This window comes from Phyllostomus hastatus, unplaced genomic scaffold (genome assembly GCF_019186645.2).
Source record: "Phyllostomus hastatus isolate PE091 unplaced genomic scaffold, TTU_PhHast_1.1 phas_contig_148, whole genome shotgun sequence".
NCBI lineage: Eukaryota > Metazoa > Chordata > Mammalia > Chiroptera > Phyllostomidae > Phyllostomus > Phyllostomus hastatus.
The window spans coordinates 6,916,199-6,937,263 of NW_025333607.1; positions in this window are offsets into that span (position 1 = coordinate 6,916,199).

A 21,065-nucleotide genomic window follows, 5' to 3' on the forward strand; every position below is an offset into this window, starting at 1 on the left:
GACTGAGGCTGACTTGTGGCCACAGCAGAGTCAGATGCGCTGGCGATTCCCGGACGCCAGGCAAACAGACTCAGACTCGCCCGGGGGCCTCAGGAAGAGTGGAGCCCCCCAGCACCCACCCCAGTCCTCCTGATGCATCTTAGGGTGGGGTCTAGACCTGTGCACTTTCCACGGTCCCCCCAGTTCCCCGTTTGTAGGAAACACGAGGGGCAGAGGGACGTGGGGGTGACACCACGGGGTGCAGTCCCCAAATTCCAGACAAAACTAGTGGACAAAGGGGGTGATTTTTTCCCAAATAAGTTACAGGGAAGAGCTGTTTGTCGGGACGGCAGAGCAGGTCGATGCTGCGCTCACCTCCCCCAGCAGCACCGCATCAGGGCCACGGCCCGGCTGCAGAACACGCCCCGTGGGGACAGCTCAAAGAGCAGCTACACAGAAGTCCCAGAGAGTGAAGGACACTCAGAAGAAGCCACAGTGGCCCAGGTAGGAGGGCTGGCCATGCAGAGGGGCAGGCCCCATGCTGGCAGTGCGGCAGGTGGGAAACAGTGCGGTGGGGGCGGGGGTGGATGTCCCGGCTGCAGAGGTCCCGTTGGGGGGAGGAGCGGCGATCAGCAAGGGGTCCTAGCCCCACCAGGTGCTCCTCAGCCCAGGGTCCTAGGGCGGGAAGGACAATCCCTGTGACTCTGGCAGTGAACCCAGGCAGGGACTGTCGTCCAGGGAAAGGGAGGGTCGCTTGGTGACGGAGTGGGCTGGGTGGGAGAGGTTTCGGGTGGGAGGCAGCCTCGGTGGCTGACAAGCTCCACCCTGTGCCCAGAGTCGTGCAGACTTGGGGGCCTGCCCTAGACCGATGGGGTGGCTTTGTGCTCTGATTCAAGGGACTACAGAATCTCCAGAACCTCCCCCCTGGGCCGCCGTGGGGCCACAGGTGCCTGCTCTCCTCGCTCTTTGCTGTGGTCCAGACAGGGAGAACCACACTGGAATAGTCATTGCAGTGACCTGGCATCTGGAATTAGTCCAGTTCTGCAGAACTGAAAACACAACCCAGTGAAATGTTGAAAGTAGGTGAGAAAAGAGCCGAAGAGCAATGCCAGGACCCTCCATCCATAGCTGTCTTGCTCTTCTCTTTATGTAACGTGTCAAGTATAACGCATCTCTTCCGATCCTCAGGCTTGGTTGAATGTGGGGCTAATACGGAATTCTAGGTGCAAATGATTTTCCTCCCAAGTTTGAAAGCATCAGTTTACTGTGTTGTAGCTTCGGGCGTTTGCTGTGAGATGTCTGGGCCATGCCGAACCCCACCCTTCTGAAGGCACCCAGTTCTCTCCACCCCACCTGGAAGTGCGAAGAATCTTCTGTTTGTCCCTGGTGTCTGAAGTTTCACACTAATACACCGGGGTGAGTAAATGCATTCATTCACTGTGGTGGGGTCTCGACGAGTCCTTTTAATCCAGAATTTGTGCTTTCCATCTCCCTTTTCCCTACCTTCTAGAATATTTCTGCAAATCTACCTTTAAATATTTCTACTGAGTTATAAATTTCTGCTACCATTTGTTTTTAGTTTTTATCTTCTGATTATTCATTGTTATTTGTGGCGGGTGGTAGGTAAGAACTACAAATGGGTACTTACAAAATAGTCGCGGGGGTGTAAATACAACACAGGAAACGTGGTCAACAATATTGTAACAACTGTGTATGGTGCCAGGTGGGTACTTAAAATATTGAGGGGAACACTTTGTGAAATCTATTGTTACCTAACCACTGTGCCGTACACCTGAAACTGATACAAAAGAATTTTGAATGTCAACTGTAGTTAAAAAATAAAATTAAAAAGTAGAAGCAGCGAATAATAGGCATACGACCAGATGCTGAACATCACTAACCATCAGAGAGATGCAGATTAAAACCACAATGAGATACCACCTCACACCTGTCAGAATGGCCACCGTCACTAAATCAGCAAACAACAAGTTCGGGTGAAGACGTGGAGAAAAGGGAACCCCTGTGCACTGTTGGCGGGGATGCAGGCTGGTGCAGCCGCTGTGGAAAACAGGATGGAGTTTCCTCAGAAAAATTAAAAATGGAACTGCCTTATGACCCAGCAATTCTACCTCTTAGTATCTATCCAGAGAAACCCAAAACAGTAATTTGAAAAGATACGTGCCCCTATGTTCACTGCAGTGTTATTTACAATAGCCAAGATATGGAAGCAGCCCAAGTGTCCATCAACAGAAGAGTGGCTAAAAAAGCAGCACTACACACACACACACACACACACACACACACACACATAATGGAATATTACTCGGTCTTTAAAAAGAATGAAGTCTTACCATTTGTGACAGCACGATGGGTCTAGAGGGTGTTATGCTCAATGACATAAGTCAGATGGAAAAAGACAAATACTGTATGACTTCATTTGCATGTGGAGTCTAAAGAGCGTTATACACAAACAAAACAGAAACACTCATGGATGCAGGGAGCTAGGTGATGGTGGCCAGAGGAGAGAGGTGCCGGGGAGCTGAGTGGAAAAGGGGAAGGGACTATGCAGTACAAACGGTCACACAGAATTTCTGTACCTGGAAAAAAATACTTAAAAATCGCAGGTGAAATAAGCAATTTTTTCAGATAAACAAAACCTGCAGGAACTCTTTGTAGTAGACCCGTACTATCTGAAATGTAAAAGCGAGTTCTTCAAGTAGAAAATAAAGCATGCCAAGCTAGAACCCAGATCAAACAGAAAGCAGAGCAGGAGGGATGCTTTAAGCAGAGGCCTCAGGGAGCTTGGCGAGGTGGTAGCTGTGTTCATGTCTTTGATTGGGGTGATGGTTTCATGAGTATATGCATATGCTGAAACTCATCAAATTGCAATTTTAAATAACTGAAGTCTGGTGCACCTTACTTAATAAGCTGAAACGAAAAGACACAGTACTGTCCCTTAAGAAATTCTCAAAACTGCAGAACTGACCTATAGTGACAAAAGGCAGGTGAGTGATTTCCTGAGAACAGAGTTATTAGTGGGCTGCTTGCCAGAGGCACAAGGGAACTTTCTGGGTGACCGAAATATTTTCACTGCAATGGTGGTTACAACTTAGGAAAACTTACTAAGCTTTGTAAAATGAGTGTACTTGATTATATTTAAATTATACCTCCTAAGATTTTTTATATCCTTCCATTATTTCTTTAGTAAGGTTGAGGGAGGAAAAGGAATTATCTGTGTTTTAATCTATTATCTTGACTAACAATTTTTTGGTCATTTTTGAAGCACCTTACAGGGCTTGGCTGCGTGTCGGGCGCCCGAGAACTTATGTAACTGCCAATATTTTTATACTACTTTATGATTTACAAAGACTTTCACACATCTCTCATTTTATCTTTAAAAATACCTCAAGAGATTTGGCATCAATTTCTTGAACAGGACACCAAAATTATAAGAAACAAAGTAAAAATAGTAAATTGGACTAAGTCAAAATTAAAAGCTTCTCTGCCTCCAAGGACGCAATCGATAGAATGACAAGGCAATTTACGAAACGGGAGAAAATACTTAGCACGCCCCACACATCCGAGAAGGGGTTAAAGTCGGGCATGTATAAGAACTCCTACAGCTCCACAACAAAGACAAGGAATGTAATGTGAAAATGGGTCAACGCCTTGAATAGACGTTATTCCAGAGAAGACGGACAAACAGCTGACAGTCGTAGGGAAGGAGGCTCAACACCGACGACCGTTAAGGAAGTACAAATCGAAGTCGCAACGAGCTCTCCCCCAACGTCCACTAGAGCGGCCACCAGGAGCATTACGGAACGGACGCGGTGGCTGAGATGTGCAGAAACTGGAAGCTTCGTGCATTGCTGGTGGGCACAGAACATGGTGCAGCCACCATGGAAAAGAGTACGGCGGTTCCTATGAGAAATTAAAGGTCGAATTGCCACATGATGCAGCAATTCTGCTTCTGCGGATTTACCCCAAAGGACGGACAGCAGAGACTCTTTTTTAAAAAAAATTTCTTTTAATCATTGTTCAAGTACAGTTTTCTGTCCTTTACTCCCATTCTAGCCCACCCACCCAACCTGCCCAACCTCCCTCCCATTTCCACCCTCCCCCCAGTTTTTGTCCATGTGTCCTTTATATTTGTTCCTGTAAACCCTTCCCATTCTCCCCTGAAATTCCCTCTTCTCTCCTCTCTGGTCACTGACAGCTTGTCCTCTGTTTCAGTGTCTTTGACTATATTTTGCTTGTTTCTTTGTTTTGTTGTTTAGGTTCCTGTTAAAGGTGAGATCATATGGTATTTGTCTTTCACTGCCCGGCTTATTTCGCTTAGCATAATGAAAGCAGAGACTCTGAGAGAGATTTATATGCCCACGTTCATATGAGCATTATTTGCAATACCCTAGAGGTGGAAGCAAACACAAGCATCCACGGATGGATGCGTGAAGAAACACAATGTGGTTTATATGTATAATGGACCATTACTCGGCCTTAAAAAGAATAGAAATTCCAACACATGCTGCAACATGAATGAACCTTAAGGACATGATGCTAAGGGAAATAAGCCCGTCACGAAAAGGCACAGTATTGTGTGATTCCACTTATATGAGCTACCGAGAGAAGTGAAATTCCTCCAGGGGCTGGGAAGGGGACGTGGGGAGAGATTATCATTTGATGGGGACAGAGTGTCAGTTGTGCGAGATGAAGAGAGTTCTGTGGATGGACGATGGTGACAGTCACATGCCACTGTGACTGTATTTAATGACAGTGAACTGTACACTTAAACTGGTTCAGATGGCAAATATTCAGGACATGTATTTGACCACAACTTTCAAAAAATACCGTGAAAGGTAGGTTTTCACCCCAGCCTACCAATGAGAAACTGTGGTTCAGAAGGGCTGAATAATAACCCACACACTAACCAACAGTTTTTTTTTCACTTACTGTTAAGGCTCCTTGTAGAACGCGTGGCTGTCGGCAGCTGTGTGGGAGTGTGTTCCCCCAGACGTCAAACCGCTGGGCCCTTCTCCTCAAACCGCTGTGCCCTTCCCAGAGGCCCCGACTCTGCCCCGGAGATGTGTGGAAGAGAACCGCTTGCAGAGTCCCTCGCACTCGACTGCAAAACATCCTTCCGGGGATGACAGGCTCAAGGTCAAAGGGCCTGGATGAGGGCCCCTAAACCAGGAGACACAAACCATCGGACCCGCCCAGGTTGAGCAAACAGGGCATCTCAAGCCCTGTTTCTTGCTGATGCGTGCCTTCATGACTTTTCTTTGCTATTAAAAAGCCCTAAGGACACACGTTTTTGTTACCGGGACTCTCCAGGTTCCAATTCAGAGTCCCAGTGACTAAAGCCCACACCGAGACCCTGTCTTCCATGCCCCTGGGCACCCTCTGAGAGCACGCTGTCACTGTTGTGGCATCTGCCCAGCGGGGTGCCCAGCTGCACCCCAGACCTTCCCGATCCCACTAGGCAGCTGCCACTCTGTAGGAGCTGAGGCCAAGCCCAGGTGCCCGGGCCACCTCACCCCCATGGACTAAGTCTGGCAGCTGCAGCCCCTGGCTGGCGCCCCCAGGACTCAGTACCTGTCTTCATCTGCAGAGCTGCCCTCTGCTCCTCCTCTCGTGGGTTTTCCTGCCAACGCTCCCCACCTCAAAGATCTGGAGAATGACAAGACCTTCCTTCTCATAACATGTCCATACATTTTGCACAGAACCCAGCTGCTCCATTCCTGCGTCTTTAGCAATGGCCGCAGACGCTCTGCTCCGTGTCAGTCCCGGACACACACACCCCTCTGCCCACTTCATCACCTGCGAACTGTGGGAACTCCCACAGCCTCGAGCAGTGGGCCGGCACATGCACCGCCGCCTCCTGCCCACTCCTATCTGATCCTACAGGTGACTGCCTCACTTCGGGGCTACAGCCTCAACGATGAGCTCGTATTTCAAACGCACAGCAGTCTCCATCGGGAGAAAGATGAATGGGACACTTTTACTACCAGAGCGCACATTTGAGAGGGGCCTTAAATAACTCACAGCGAACACCCCGCCAGACGGCTGTCACTCACGCCTGCCCGTGCAGACTCGCCCGGGGACCGCTGCTTTCCCTGGGCCTCGGCCTCTGCTCAGAGTCCGAGGACCGAGTGATCGTTCGAGCTCCTCGGAGCAAGTTGGTTCCCTGTGGGAGGTCCTGGGCCTGCCGAGCTGTTGTGTCTTCTGAAGGGAGATGGACCCTCTCTGCCCCAGTGAAGAAAGAACAAACTCCACCCTCCCTTGGGAAATCAAATTTGGTAAACTTTGGAATCGCAAAGGGGCCCGAGACCGAAAGCTGTAAAATCTCCCAGGCCTCCCCCTTCTCCATGGGCAGCAGCGGTTACCAGAAGCTTCCGGTGGTTGTTGCTACTGCGGTCTCCTGGGAGAGACCCTCAGCAGCCCCTTCCTCAGTGGGTGGCTCTCTGGGCCCCTGCAGATGATCTTGCAGGTGACAGTGATGGGAACTAACTGTCAGGGCCTCTCCTGTCACCCCAGCCGGGCTAGGACCCTCTGCAGCTGCAGTCTCTCTCACCTGTGCCAAAGCAGTGGTCAGTGCTCTTCGCTGCACCCCTAGAAGGCAGCGCCCCTTTCAATGTACACTGAGGAAGAAATCGGACACGCATAGAATGGCCTGGCTGTCCCCTAGGCGCCCCCTCACAGGACCCAGGTGCACCCGCCTCATTGTGTCCTGATCTCTGCCACCCCCGAGATCCCAGGATGGGTGCACGATCCACAGATTCCTCTTTGGCACCCATCTCTATCCTCCTGCCCCCAACCGAGGGCACAGGATTCATACGCAACAGCGTCGCAGTGGTGGCTATTCTGGGGTCCCCCAGCTAAACGTTGCTGGGGCTCAGAGTGTATCACGTGGGCTCCTAGGGGCTCCGCCACCTGACTCAGGAGGGCCACCAGCCCCATGGCTGCAGGCAGACGGCAGTCTCCTCTGCTGCTCTGGGCTGTTCTGGTTTTTGTATTTTTCTTTTCAAGAAGCAGCGTAAGATCATTTAAAACACATTTTTAATACACACCTTTTTAATATTCCAACGCCTTGCTGCAGTGCACAGAGCAACAGCTCCAAACTCACTCAGCATCTGTAATCCATAATTTATCATCCAAATCGGTTGTGTTCAATTATTCATATGCTGCAACACGGTGTCCCCAAAGAGGCCAGCAAACTCCAAAGAAATCTCACAAAATGGAGAAAATGGAAAAAAATAACACAAGCGTTGCAATGCAGGTGTCGGGCTGGGGTGAAGTCCAGGTTCTGATCAGAAAGAATGTCATGGAAGGTTTTTCTCCGGGACCTGACTACGGTGTTCTTCTGCCGCCCTGTGCCTGTCCTAGGGGCAGGGGCGGTGGCGGCCACACACCATTTCCTATTCCTAGCACAGATACCATCAGTGCTTCTTTAGCTATTTCGACAGATATTTATTAGTCATCTGCGGTGTGCCAGGCACTGAGGTTGGCATAAAAAGATAAATAAGATTCAGCTGTTGACCCTGAGAAACCCACGTGACAGGCAGGCACCAGAGGACCTTTGGAGGAATTTGATTCGTTCTGGGGGCTACAAGGAACTTTGAAAAGTTTAGAGCAAGAACATGGTATATTAAGTTGTTTATTTTTTTCATTGCTTTTAGAGAGAGAGGATGGGAGAGGGAAAAACATCAGTCGGTTGCCTCCCAGAGGCACCTAGACTGGGGATTGAACCTGTAAACTAGGTATGTGCCCTGGCTGGGAATTGAACCTGCAAACTTTCCGTTACAGGACAACACTGTAAACAACTGAACCACACTGGCCAGGTCTGTTCTTCAGGTTTTTTTAAGGTCCTTCCACATATTGTTAGATTTGATTGTCCAGGACAAAGGTAGGAAAAATGGAGAAGAGTTCAGAAACAGCTTCAGTAGTCTGGGTGGAAGCCAACGGCGACTCGGACCCGGGGGAGTTACGGCGGTGGTGACACGTGATCAGATACGGAGGCTGAAACGTGGGCTGCTGGTGTGGCTGTGGGTGTGAGGGAACAAGAGGGGTCCGCGTGCCTGCTGGGTCGGGCCTGAACCTTTGCGTGAAAGACGGTGCCATTGACGGAAAGGGGAGCAAGGGGGCAGGATCGGTTTCAGGCGTGGGACGGCGAGCTCGGCTTCAGACACGTTGTCTGAGCTGCCTGTTAGTCAGCGGCGTGGAGACAGTGTGAAGGTGGACCTCGGGTACATGAACCTGAGGCTCTGGAGGGAAGTCAGGGCTGCAGGTAGAAATCTGGAGGTGGCTAGTTTATCGATGACATTTAAAGCCCTTTGATTGGACAGGGTGACCTAGCACCTGAGAGTGTTCGAGAGAAGAGAAGAGGTCTAAAGACTGAACCTTAAACACGCCCGATTGCCCAGGAAATTAAGAGCGGGGAGATTCAGTGAGTCCTCAGTGTCTTTAATATTTCCTGAAAGGATCATCCAACAACTCACCAGCTTATACTTCACCTCCTGTGAGGCCTCTCTCGGGTGAACACATGCCACTCTGAGTGACCAGGAAGGAGGAGGAGACTGTCATTACATGTCCTCCTTCACCCTCAGGATCTGCGCCCCTCTGCTCTGACCCATTCTCCCGCCTGTCCCTCGCCCAAGCACAGCTGCCGGTTAGGAGGACAGACTGGGGTCCCAGGAGACAACGAGGTGCTACAAGAAGACGATGGCGTGTTCTCCAAGGACAAGGCTGCATGATGGAATATATCCAGTGCCCGGTCTGGCAGGGTGGGACCTCCATGCACTGCTGAGGAAGCCAGGGAAAAAGAAAGAGGGAGAGAGAAAAGATAGCGGAGCAAGGAAAGAGGATCTAGGCAATGAGATAATCTTCATGAATTTTCTGGGCAAAAGAACATGGGATCTGGAGTCAGGAGGCCAGCAGGCACCTATAAGCAACTTACCCGAGCCTCTTTTACTGATCCACAATGTGGAATATTTCTAATACATATTTTGCAATAAAATGGGTACTTTCACATTTTTCTGGTGACATTGGGAATAGGTGCATCCAATTTGAAAAGCGATTTATCAGTATGAATCAAGAGTCCACAAAAATAGGCATACTAACCCATTTCTGGGTTTCCACACTAAAAACAATTTCAGATATTTTCAAAACCATTTGTACAAATAAATATTGAAATAGCCTAGGCCCTTGATGACGTTGTGGGAAAATAAAACATTGTTTAACCGCTGTGGTCTGCTGTCCCTTACCAGCAGCTGGACTCCATTTCTAACAGACACTGAGGCAGGAGGGTCAGGCTGCTTGGGGCTCGTCTGGAAGTCCGGGACTTTCCCGTGGAGGCAGAGAAACGCAGGAATACAGCATACACTAAACAATGAAATTAGTCCTGCTGATTTCTTTAGGGGAAAGTGAATAATCAATTCTTAATAAGGGTACTTTTTAAAAAGATTTTATTTATTCTAGAGAGAGAGGAAGGGAAAGAGAAAGAGAAGGAGAGAAACATCAGTGTGTGGTTGCCTCTCACGTGGGCCCCACTGGGAACCTGGCCTGCAACCCAGGAATGTGCCCTGACTGGGAATCAAACCAGCAACCCTTTGGTTCTCAGCCCACGTTCAATCCACTGAGCTACACCAACCATGGCTTAGTAAGGGTACTTTTAAAGGAGCCACTGGTAAGGACTCGGTGGGGCAGTACCATGAAAAGAAAGGGCAGGCCAGTATGTATAACACTCATTCTGTCACGACTACGCAGAGATGGGTGATTTTTAACTTTGGAGACTTTTACACAAGATTTCTATTGCTATAATTTACATAAAGAAAATGCACTGCTTTAGCGTACATTTCTGTGAGGCTTGTGACGAAAGCTTATGGTCTTGTAAACACGACCTCAATTAAATACAGTACCAGGCTCTCAACCCAGAAAGTTCCTTCGTACACTATTGCAATCAATTTTTTCCGCCCACCCCAACCCCAACCCCAGGCAAGGACTAATTTGTTCTCTGTCTCTGTGGTTTTGAATTTTCCAGAACATTATATAAACAGAATCATACAGCACATAGCCTTTGAATCTGGCTTTTCTCACTTAGCTTAATGCACAGAGACTCACCCATTGTTATGGTATATGTGTTTACCCTTTACCAGGTACGGCATTTAGCTGTTTCCAGTTTGGGCAATGAATAAACATTAAACATTTGTGTACAAGTAATTTTGTATTTGGTAAGTATATGTTTAACTATAAAAAAAACTTCCAAATTGTTTTTCCAAGGGCCTGTACCATTTTGCATTCTTACTAGCAGTGGATGCTAGTTTCAATGGCTACAAATTCTCACCAACACTTAACATTGTCATTTTGATGTTGTCATTGTTTTAGCCATTCTAAAAGCTTTGTGGCCATATCGTATTCAGTTTTCATCTGCATTTCCTTAATGATAATGGTGTTGAGCATCTTTGCATGTGTTTATTTGTCACCCATGTATCATCTTTGGTGACTTGTCCATTCAATTTTTTTCCCAGCTGGGGGGTGGAGGCTGCTTGCTTTTTTACTGACTTTCGAGGTTCTCTGTATGCGCTACATGCTATATTTTTATCAGATGTGGAATCTGCAAATGTTTTCTCCAAGGATGAGACTTGTCTTTTATTTTTAATATGCATATTGTAAAAACTGGAAAGGAAAACTCAGTGATACAAGCCCCAGGCCTTGTCCCAACTATTCGGAGTGAGCCTTCAGCTGTAGCAAGTTCCACTGCCCTTCTCCCCAAGGGGGAAGCCCAGGAGGTAACACCGAGTCTTCCCCTCAGATCAGTGGGACTTGGAAACAAGCATGATTCTCCTACTCCCCATCCTTTGAGGACAAAGGTTTCTAGAGGCTCTGAATGTCTACAAGGATTCAGGTGGCTCTCTGCCTTGGTGTCTTGGGATCCCAGCAGGTTCTTTGTCTCCACTTTGACTCCTGGCACAGGAAAAACCCTGGGAGACTGTAGACCCCGTGGTGAAGTTAGGGCAGCACCATTCTGAATGTTCCTTAATCATCCCTTTCTTCTTTTTTCAAAGATTTTATTTATTTATTTTCAGAGAGGGAAGGGAGGGAGATAGAGAGAGAGAGAGAGAAACATCAATGTGCGGTTGCAGGGGGTCATGGCCTGCAACCCAGGCATGTACCCTGACTGGGAATTGAACCTGTGACACTTTGTCGCAGCCCATTCTCAATCCACTGAGCTACGCCAGCCAGGTCCCCTTTCTTCTTTTCTGAATCACCGATAATATACATCCTTACCCACACATCGCGCCATGTTTGAGCTGCTTACGCTCCCTTCGTGGCTTGCTTCTCCCACTCAGCACCATGTTGCCAAGATGCATTCACACGGGTGCAGGTAAGAACCGTCTTTCTACTTTTCCAACTACATAATGGTCCTTTGTTTGAAACAGCACAATCTGATCAGCCATTCTACGCTTGACAGACATATAATTTAATCTTTATGGGTAAACCTTGTCTTGCTCCTTCAAGATGTTGCCTTTTGATTCTCATTATATTTTCTTTTCTCTCTCTCTCTCTCAAAAAACAAAACAAAACAAAACAACGGAGCTTTGGAAAACCAGAAGTTTTAGCGCTCCAAGCTATTGAACTTGAAATGAGCTCCAGGAGTCTGCTTTGGCCTTTGTGACCACTGACTGGCTTGCCCATTCCAGCACCTTGTAAGGATTCTCAGGCCTCAGAGGCAAAGGGTGTGTGGCCTGAAGGTGGGGGGTTGTCGGCTGGGGGATGTGGTCAGGTCTGAGAAAGTGCAAACAAGAAGGGAACGACTGTCCATAGTATTTCACCTGACTTCTACAATTAAAAAAATCACAACACAGCTTTTGGAGCAATTCTCTTTGGAAACCAGTACCAGACTTTAGGAAAACTAAACTGTAACCAACAAATTTCTGGAGGCTCAATGCAAACAAGTTTGGGAATTAAAAAACAAAAACTCCAGAGTGGGCATTTCATTGGAGGGGCCCCACACTTTCGTGAGTTTTACCTCCGGGAGCCCTCTGAGGTTCCCGCTGTGAAGGTCGGAGAACACTCATCATGCCCCTGGCAGGGCTGAGAGGAAAACAGCCACTGTGACGTATGCCAGAGCATTCTGTTCTTCTCAACAAGGCCTGCCCTCCAGAGAAGCTATTTCTCCAGAGTCTAACCTGCTATGGCTTTATCAGAGCCTCGGTGACCTGAGCAAAGGTTAATACCCAGCTCCAGCCCCCTGGAGCCGTCTCCTCTCACCTAAGGATGCAGGGGGTGGGCTGGAAAGCACTCGTGAGGGTCTGAACCCAGGGCCACAGGCTCACTAAGAGACTCGTAAAGACACAGAATGCTGCTTCTCCCCTCACACTGCAACAGTGGAGCTCCTGTATAAGCGGGAGGATGCAACAACAAAAACAACAGTGCATCTCAGACTTTAAAAAGAAGCTTCTAAAAACCCCAAAGACAATAGGGGAGATGAAAACAATAAGAACAGAGGAAATTTTAGCCTCTTTGGGCCCACCCAGGACACCAACACATTTCCAGTGGATTTTCTGTACAAACTGCTTGTCTTGGCTCATGCTGCAGACTTTCTTAAAATTTCTCAAAGGTTCACAGACCCCACACAAGCAGCCTCTGGCCTCAGCATGTCCCATATCTCTTGCTAAGTGGCCCCGAACCCAGTACTAGTGGCAGCCAGTCTCAGTTCACAGCTTGGCCTCTCCCAGGCACCTCCAAGCCCAGCACAAGTGGCAGCCATCTGCAGATCGCTTTGTAGCCCCAAGCAAGGTCCAGAGAGTGGCTGACCTTGGCCTGCACCTCCCAAGAGGCCCCAGAACCAACACACCTACTGGCCAGCTTCAGACCACCCAGAGCACCGCCCCACCATCTCCACCAATAACACACCCAAAGGGCAGACTCAACAGATAGGCACCAGAGCCGCACTAAAGCGAATCCTGCTCCGTAGGGTCAGCCCGTGCACGGCAGCTCCTCAGCTATGGTCACACTCAGTCCTCACAGCCAGTGAGCCTGGGGGCCAACAGCAATCAAGGCTCAACTATATAACAGGAGGGCACACGCAACTCACATTAGGGACCCTCCTGGAGCACCCGACTCAGGTGACCAGGAAGACTGTGCCACTGGGCCCCACAGGACACCTAGGACACAAGGCCACTCTGCCAAGACCAGGGGATGTAGCAGATCTACCTGATGCATAGACACGAACATAGGGAGTTTGCCAAAAGGAGGTGACAAAGAAACATGTCCCAAAGGGAAAAACAGGACAGACCTCCAGTAAAGAACTAAACGAAATGGAGACAGACAATCTACCAGACACAGAGTCCAAAATGCTGGCTACAGGGGTGCTCAGTGAACTTAGGAGGAGAGTAGATAAGACTGGCATTGCTCTAATACCAAAATATGACAAAGACATTACAAGAAAGGAACACTAAATACCTGTATCTCTCATACACATGGATGCAAACATCCTCAAAAGAAAGTTAACAAATCCTACCATGTATAAAAAGAATGTAACCCACAATCACATGGGATTTGTTCCAGGCAGGCAAAGCGGATCAACATTCAAAAATCAATGTCATCCATCCAAGGTAACATACTCCATCACATTGACAGGCTAAAAACAGGAAAGGTGCATGATCACATTAATAGTTGTAGGAAAAAATCATTTGACAACATTTAACACACCTGTCTGTGATTTTAAGACAAACAAAACAAAACAAACGTGTCATCAAACTTGGAATAGAGAGGAACTTTCTGAACTCGATCAAGAACGTCCACTGAGAAGCGTGCAGGTCACGTGGTACCTAATGGGGAGAAGCTAGGTGCTTTCCCACCAAGGCTGGGAGTCAGTCACGGCAGGCACTCTCACCCCCGCTGTGAGACGTCACCTTGGAACCCCTAGTTCATGAGTGTGAGGAGACAAGGGAAGGAAGCAAACGGCACTCAGATGAGGAAGGAAGGAAGAAAAGTGTCTTCCTTTGCAGATGACACAATCACCTGTGCTGCAAATCCCCAAAAATCAACAACAAAAACCTGGAACCAATAAGCAATTATAGTAAGGACCCAGGATACAATATGAATAGATAAAGGTCAATTGCTTTCTTATATACCAGCCATGAACAATTACAATTTGAAATTGAAAACACAATACTATTTGTGTTAGCACCAAAAAACACTGAAATACTTAGGTATAAGTCTAATAAAATACTATATATTTATATGAGGGGAACCACAGAACTCCGATGGATTAAAGAACTAAAACACGGAGAGACGTTTCATGTTCACAGATAAGAAGACTCAACATTGTCAGGATATCAGTTCTTCCCAACTTGATCTACGGATTCAGTGTGATACCGATCAAAATCCCCAGGAGTTATCGTGTGCATGTCAAGGAACTGATTCTGGAGTTCATGTGGAGAAGTGAAAGACCCAGAATATTCATAGTATTGGAGGAGAAGAACAAAGTTGGAGGACAGACACTACCTTTTTACAAGACTTACTGTAGAGCTAATAGAATCAGGACGCTGTGGTCTTGGTGAAAAAATAGACAACTAAAATAACAATGGGGCAGGGAACCCCAAAATAGACCCACACGAATACGGCCAATTGATATTTAATGAAGGAGCAAAGGCATTCCAATGGAAAAATTAGAGTCTTTTTATCAGATGGAATAAAATGAATCTAGACACAGACTGCTTACTCCTCTCAGAAAAACTTACTTAAAATAAATGATAAACCTAAATGGAAAATACAAAACTATAAAACTTCTAGAAGGTAAAATGGGAGAAAATGTAGGTGGCCTTGGGTTCGGTGATGACACTTTAGATACATCATCAAAAAACAGGATCACAGGATCCATGAAAGAAAGAAAGAACGGATAAGCTGGACTTCATTAAAATGAAAAACTATTGATCTGCAAATGAAACTGTTCAGAGAATGGAAAGAAACCCTTTGCAAAAACACTCATCTGATAAGGAGTGGTATCCAGAATATACAGAGAATTCTTAAAACTCAGCAGTAAGATAACAAACAACCCAATAAAAAATGAGCAAAACACCTTCACAGGCACCTCACCGAAGAAGACATCCGGATGGCAAAGAAGCATATGGAAAGTTGCCCCACGTCGTCTGCCATCATGGAAATGCAAATTAAAATGATAAATAGCACTGCACACCTATTAGAATGGTTCAGTTCCCAAACTCTGACAACACCAGAGGCTCTGAGGCTGTGGGGCAAGAGGAACTCCCATTCATTGCTGGCGGGAATGCAAAATGGTGCAGCTACTGTGGAACACAGCCTGGCGAATTCTTACAAAACCAAACATTCTCTTACCGTAAGACTCAGCAAGTATGCTCTTAGTAGTTACCCGAAGGAGATAATAACTGATGCCCACAGAAAAACGTGCGCACACACGTTTCTATCAGCTTCATTCATAATTGCCAAAACTCGAGAGCAACCGAGACGTCCTGTAGCAGGAGAACGGATGAACCAACTGCGGTCCATCCAGACAGGAACTATTCCTCAGCGATAAAAGGAAATGAGCTGTGGTGCCCCTGAAAGACAGAGCGGGGCCTGAGATGCGTAATGCTAAGTGGAAGAAGCCCATTTGACAAGGCCACATACTAGATGATTCCGGGGATAAGACATTCTGGAAAAAGTCAATCTATAGAGGCAGTAAAATGATCAGTGGTTGCCAGGAGTTCGGGGAAGGGAAGATAAACAGGTGCAGTCCAGGGGGTTTCTGGGGTGCTGTAACTACTCCGTATGATACTGTAATAATAGGTTCATGTACCCCTAAAACTCGAACTGCTCTAAAAAATAAAGCCCACTGATTTTTTTAAAAGATGAAATGACATATTTAAACAAACCTGTTTAGAAGAGAAACCCCTTCCTAGGTTTGTTTAGCCATAAATGCTTCAAAGAGCATCTAACTCACCACCTTTGCTTGCTTTATGGAAACTGGGTATTTTTATGAATGAGTGGATTGTTTTGTCCTGGACTACATAATGAGTGAAAGGCAGAGCCAGGGCAAGAACCCAAGTGTCTGGCTCTTAGCCCAGTTCTTTTTCCATAAAATATTTAAAATTGCACATTTAATATTTGCAAAGGTTTTTAAACATTGATTTGAGAGACAGGGCCCCAAGGGTCAGGAGTATGCCCAACAGTTGTGGATACCACCAAAGACTGGCGGCACAGTGAGCACTTGGCAATGAACCCCGAGGACATAAAGGCAGGAATGCCCTTTGGTAAAATGAGGGCAAAGGGTCAACGAGAAGACAAGCAAGCGTGCTTTTTAAGAAGGCGAATTATCAGTAGCAGACCAGATCAATAACCAGCCACAAAGCCCGCTCCCAAGTCTAGACGGCCACCGCTCCCCTACTGGCCTCTCTTTCTCTCTCTCCCCGGGGGGGGGGGGGCTGTCTGCTCTCTAAGAGCTCTCTGATAGCCTGGGACCCCCGGTTGGGACTCCATCCAAAAAGCCTGTGGCAGTGTGGCTCCTCCTTAGCACGCCAGGGCCACTGCCACCTAGACCTCTTCCCCGGGGCTGTCAGCCCCTCCTGGCAGCATTTCCGTATGATCGCCTGTCTTCACTGGACAGCTGACAGGTATGCCACCAAGTGCTCTGCAAGCTGCACAGGGAGCAGGCGCTGTCTGCCCCTGCGAATTCAGTTCACACTTACACGGAGTGTGCTGCACGTTAGGAGGCTTTGCTCCTATTCCTAACCCAGGGCTTGAAGAGCGAACGCTTGGCAGAGGTGGCCTTGCTGGGCCCGTCCCCACCCACCTCTGCGCAGCCCGTCAGTCCCGCCAAGAGCCACTGCAGCCCCCGGAACATACTCTGCACTCTCTGCCCTGCCCTGGCTTGCTTTTCTCGTCTTCTCGCCGGACCACCCTTCCTGAGGCGGCTCCTGCTCCCTTCCCACCCAGGGGCCGGTGAGCGATTCACAGCACGTGTCTGGTCTTTACAGAGACCTGGAGCCCGATCAGCTGCACCCTTGGCCAGACCTGGGGAAGGCCCTGGGCAGAGGCCCAGCCCTGGAACCGGCCAGCAGGAGGGTGGGGACACTGGCTGAGGGTGAGGGAGGGTGCAGGCTGCCTGGGTGCCCCTGGCTGATGACAGTCCATGCCTGGCTCATAGGTTCATCAGAGCCAGGGGTCTCTGGGGCCTGAGGCCAATACAGTTTTGAGAGTCCACTTGACAAAAGTGAACACTCAAATATCTTACTTTTGCAAATCTTACAGAAACGTGTGACTGCGTGAACACATGGCTAGCCCCCGCCTGTGACTAGTGAGGGGCCCGAAGCTCAGGCTTCCGGGCAAACCCACCTCCCCTCATAGTGCTGGAACCCCTCATGGGGGCAGCGATGGAGGGTCAGAATGGCAGAAGGCCACGTCCACCAGCATTTCCAGAGGGGCGTCCATTCACTCGTTCATTTATTCCCACGCCTGCGTCCCAACAGCCACACCCGCCTCTCCCTGTGGCCCCTGCCGGCATCCTGCACACACAGTGTCTGCAGTGAATTAGTCCCCACGTGACCCGTCAGGGCAGCACGGGCCACTTGGCTTACGAGCCTGGCCTGGATTTCAGCCCCAACTCACCTCCGACCGACCAGATTCAAGCTCAGTCATGCCTCCACCTCTGATTTACCTGTGCTGCTGTCCTCTGCCTAGGTACCTCCCACACCCACCCAGCAAACTCCCCCAGGCCCGAGGCCAAGCATCTCCTCTTCCAGGAGGCTCTGACCTGGCTCAGCAGTCCCCATCAGCGCTCCATGTGTCCCGTGAGTGCCATTATCCCCGCTCCCTGGCCACACTGCCATTGGTCATGGCCCCTCCTGTGGTTCTTGCACACCCAAACACGTGCATGAACCCCACCAAGTCCCTCATTAAGCATTTACTGAGTCAGACACTTCCAGGGCTTTGTGCAACATCCCATACACACCGGAACTGAACGGGCTGAGGGCATTTATCCACTTCCTGTCTGTCAGAATTGGCTTGGTGGGGGGGGGGGGTCAGACTGAGGCTTTGGTGAGGGGTGTCCCCGAGAGCTGGGAAGGCAGACACAGGGCCGTGGGGAGGAACTGACCTAGCCTTGGCACTTGTCACTTACTGCTTCTATGATATGTTCACGAGCTCCTTACTGGGGACAGTGCCGTATCCCACAACTCAGTATATACAACCTCTGTTTTCCCCAAAGCAACATATTCACTGATTTTAACTTGTATTTCTAAATTGTACCTGTAGGGCGAGGTGAGACTGACGTGGAAACAAAAATGGAATTCGAGTCCTGAGAGCCTCCCAAAGTTGCTATCGGATGCTGCGACGGAGGTTGTTTACTCCTTTAATCCTGGAGCACGAGGCTTCATCCTCTGAAGTATCTGAATCCAGAGCGTTGGTCCAGGCGACCAGACTTTCCCTTCTTCCTCTCCTGACCCGTCTGTGTTATCAGCATCACTGGTCCACTCCTCCTCTGTTCCACCAGTCTTTGCAACAAATCTGCTTCAGCGTGTGAATCTTAACAGTGGCCACATGAGGTCCAAAGCAGAGGGCCCAGATATACCAGGCCTGGACCCCTGGCACACCGAAGACACTGGCGCTGGGCAGAGAGGCATTCTTTGGGTTTGATAATTGGCTGTGTAAAGCCTTTTATTTTCTCTAGCACCCTGAGCCACAGCAGCAGCATCCTTTACACTCCATTGTTGATGATGTTTCAGCTCCATTCTCTTCCATTTAGAATACTCTCCAGTGAAATTGGGATCTTTAGGCATGGTGTTCTGCAGCTTCGGCATAGCCATTTCGGTCCATGGCTTGTAGTAATCATCAACTGAACGTTTTAATTGACATTGTACTGGCTCCTAGAAAAGTGTCTGAACTATTAGTCTGCACACAGATTCACCTTTAATCAATTTTGGGCTGCTTCCAAATTCAGTGGATTTTCTAGCGCTGGATTAGAAAGCATAACTAATCTCGATGTGGCTTCCTCTGTAATCCCTTGGTTTTCTGTTCAGCTAGTCTTCAGCTGGTGAAACTGGCCAATTGTTCTATATTTTAGTTGTAATTCCAGTTTGGTCGTGGGAGGAGGTGAGTGTCGCTTCCACCTGCTCTGCCACCATCTTGGACCTCCACAACCTCTAAAAATCAGCACGGGCCTGGCTGGCATAGCTCAGTGGATTGAGCGCGGGCTGCAAACCAAAGTGTCGCAGGTTCAATTCCCAGTCAGGGTACATGCCTGGGTTGCAGGCCATGACCCCCAGCAACCGCACATTGATGTTTCTCTCTCTCTCTCTCTTTCTCCCTCCCTTCCTTCTTTAAAACATAAATAAATAAAATCTTTAAAAAAATAAAAATAAAACTCAGCATGGGCCTTGCACACAGGGCCAGCACATGGCGCCCTCCTGTTTCCGAATCCAGCATGCGGCCTCACGTTCTGACTCACCAATCAATACAACACAAGTTACAGTGATTCTAATAAACATATGCCGCTCCACGACCTCATTCAGGCTGGGACCGGAAAGTGGCAGTACGCATCCGATGAAAAGTACTTGGAATTCAGTACGAAGGGAAGCGCATGTGCGTTTTGTAAAACACGCCTCTGGAGAGATTGTGCTCTGATAAGGAGAGCCCTGGGGTGAGATCCAGCACAGGCTCCATGGCTAATTGCAAACCTCTCATTTGGTAGGGTGGACGCACTGCTGTCTGGCGTTGTGTACAGATAAACTAGCGAGTGGTAAGTTCAGTTAACTTGGTAAAAAATCAGAATGGTAAGTACCACTGTCTTTGTCAGTCCTTGTAGTTAAAAGGTCTTTTCCTGCTGCATTCCATAGCACTAGGCATCTCTTTTTGAGTCTCCCTGTCCTTCCCCTGAGATTCATCCCACAAACGCAATGTGAACACCTGCTACTGCTCGACACTGTTCTGCGTGCTGGCCGCACACCGGGGAACAAGTCGGGTGGTTCCTGCCTTCTTGGGACTCACACCGCAACGAGAGACACACACTGGAGACAGGGGCCTGCATGTTCTCAGGGTGGGAACCACATCTGAAGAAGCCAAATGAACCAGATAATAGAAAAGTCTTTGGAAGGCTGGCTCCTGTTACACAGACTGCAAACTCGGTGGAGTTCACAAGGTCCAGCAGCCGAGGAGACCTCGGGCGCGCAGCTGCCTCGCTCAGCCGGGGACGGACTCACAGACACCAGGCAGCCTGAGCCCCTTTCAGCACTAATGCTGCTGGCTTGCTTTAAGAGGAGGACTTAACAGCTTGGAGAGAAAGGAACTCTGTTTCACTGACCTATTCATACCTAAAATCTCCCTGTGATTTACATGAGAATAATTAATGCTTGGGGTGAATATCAATGAGTTCGACAGTCCTCTAAGGGAGTGTTTTCTTCTCCCTTAGGCATCAGGGATAAGATGGGTCCTCCTTCCCTTCCCTCCCTCCCATGTTTGCCTACCCTTCTCTCTAAAGTACTCATTCATCAGTGACATCGCTGGCCCAGCCAGCTCTGTGCCAGTCTGGGAAAGGGACCCCAACATGGATGGCCACTCCCAGCCCTTTGACTGGGGTGGGGAGCCCACTCAGGGATAGGATTGGGCTTTGTTTCCTCAAGGCCCTCTTATGCTTTTTTTCCTTTTTTGGGGGGTGGGGGTTCCTTGCAGGCCCAGATCCCTGCTCTCCAGAGAAGAAGAAGGGAAGGAAGAAGTTAGACTCCAGACCATTCCCGCTGGTGCAGCCCTGGAGCTTTCTGTGTGTCCCCTCCTCCTGGAAGTCTTCCTCCAGTGAACCGGGCGGCATTCTCGCTGGGACTCGCCTGCCCGTGGGAGCCACGGAGCCCTCGTCAGCAGCCCCCCACGCCATCCGAAAGGCTCTCAGAGAGCTTGTGCATAAACCCACCCCTAAGGAAACCGTAGGTGGCCAGCTCAGCGGCGCCGCCCTTCTCAAAATCCACCGACGCCTGTGACGGGCCGGACGCTGCTTCTCCTGTGACATTGGAATGTAAAGCTTGGCATCCTTGAGTGTCACGAGGTGGTGAGGATGGGCCGCTCAACCTGCTTAAGGATTC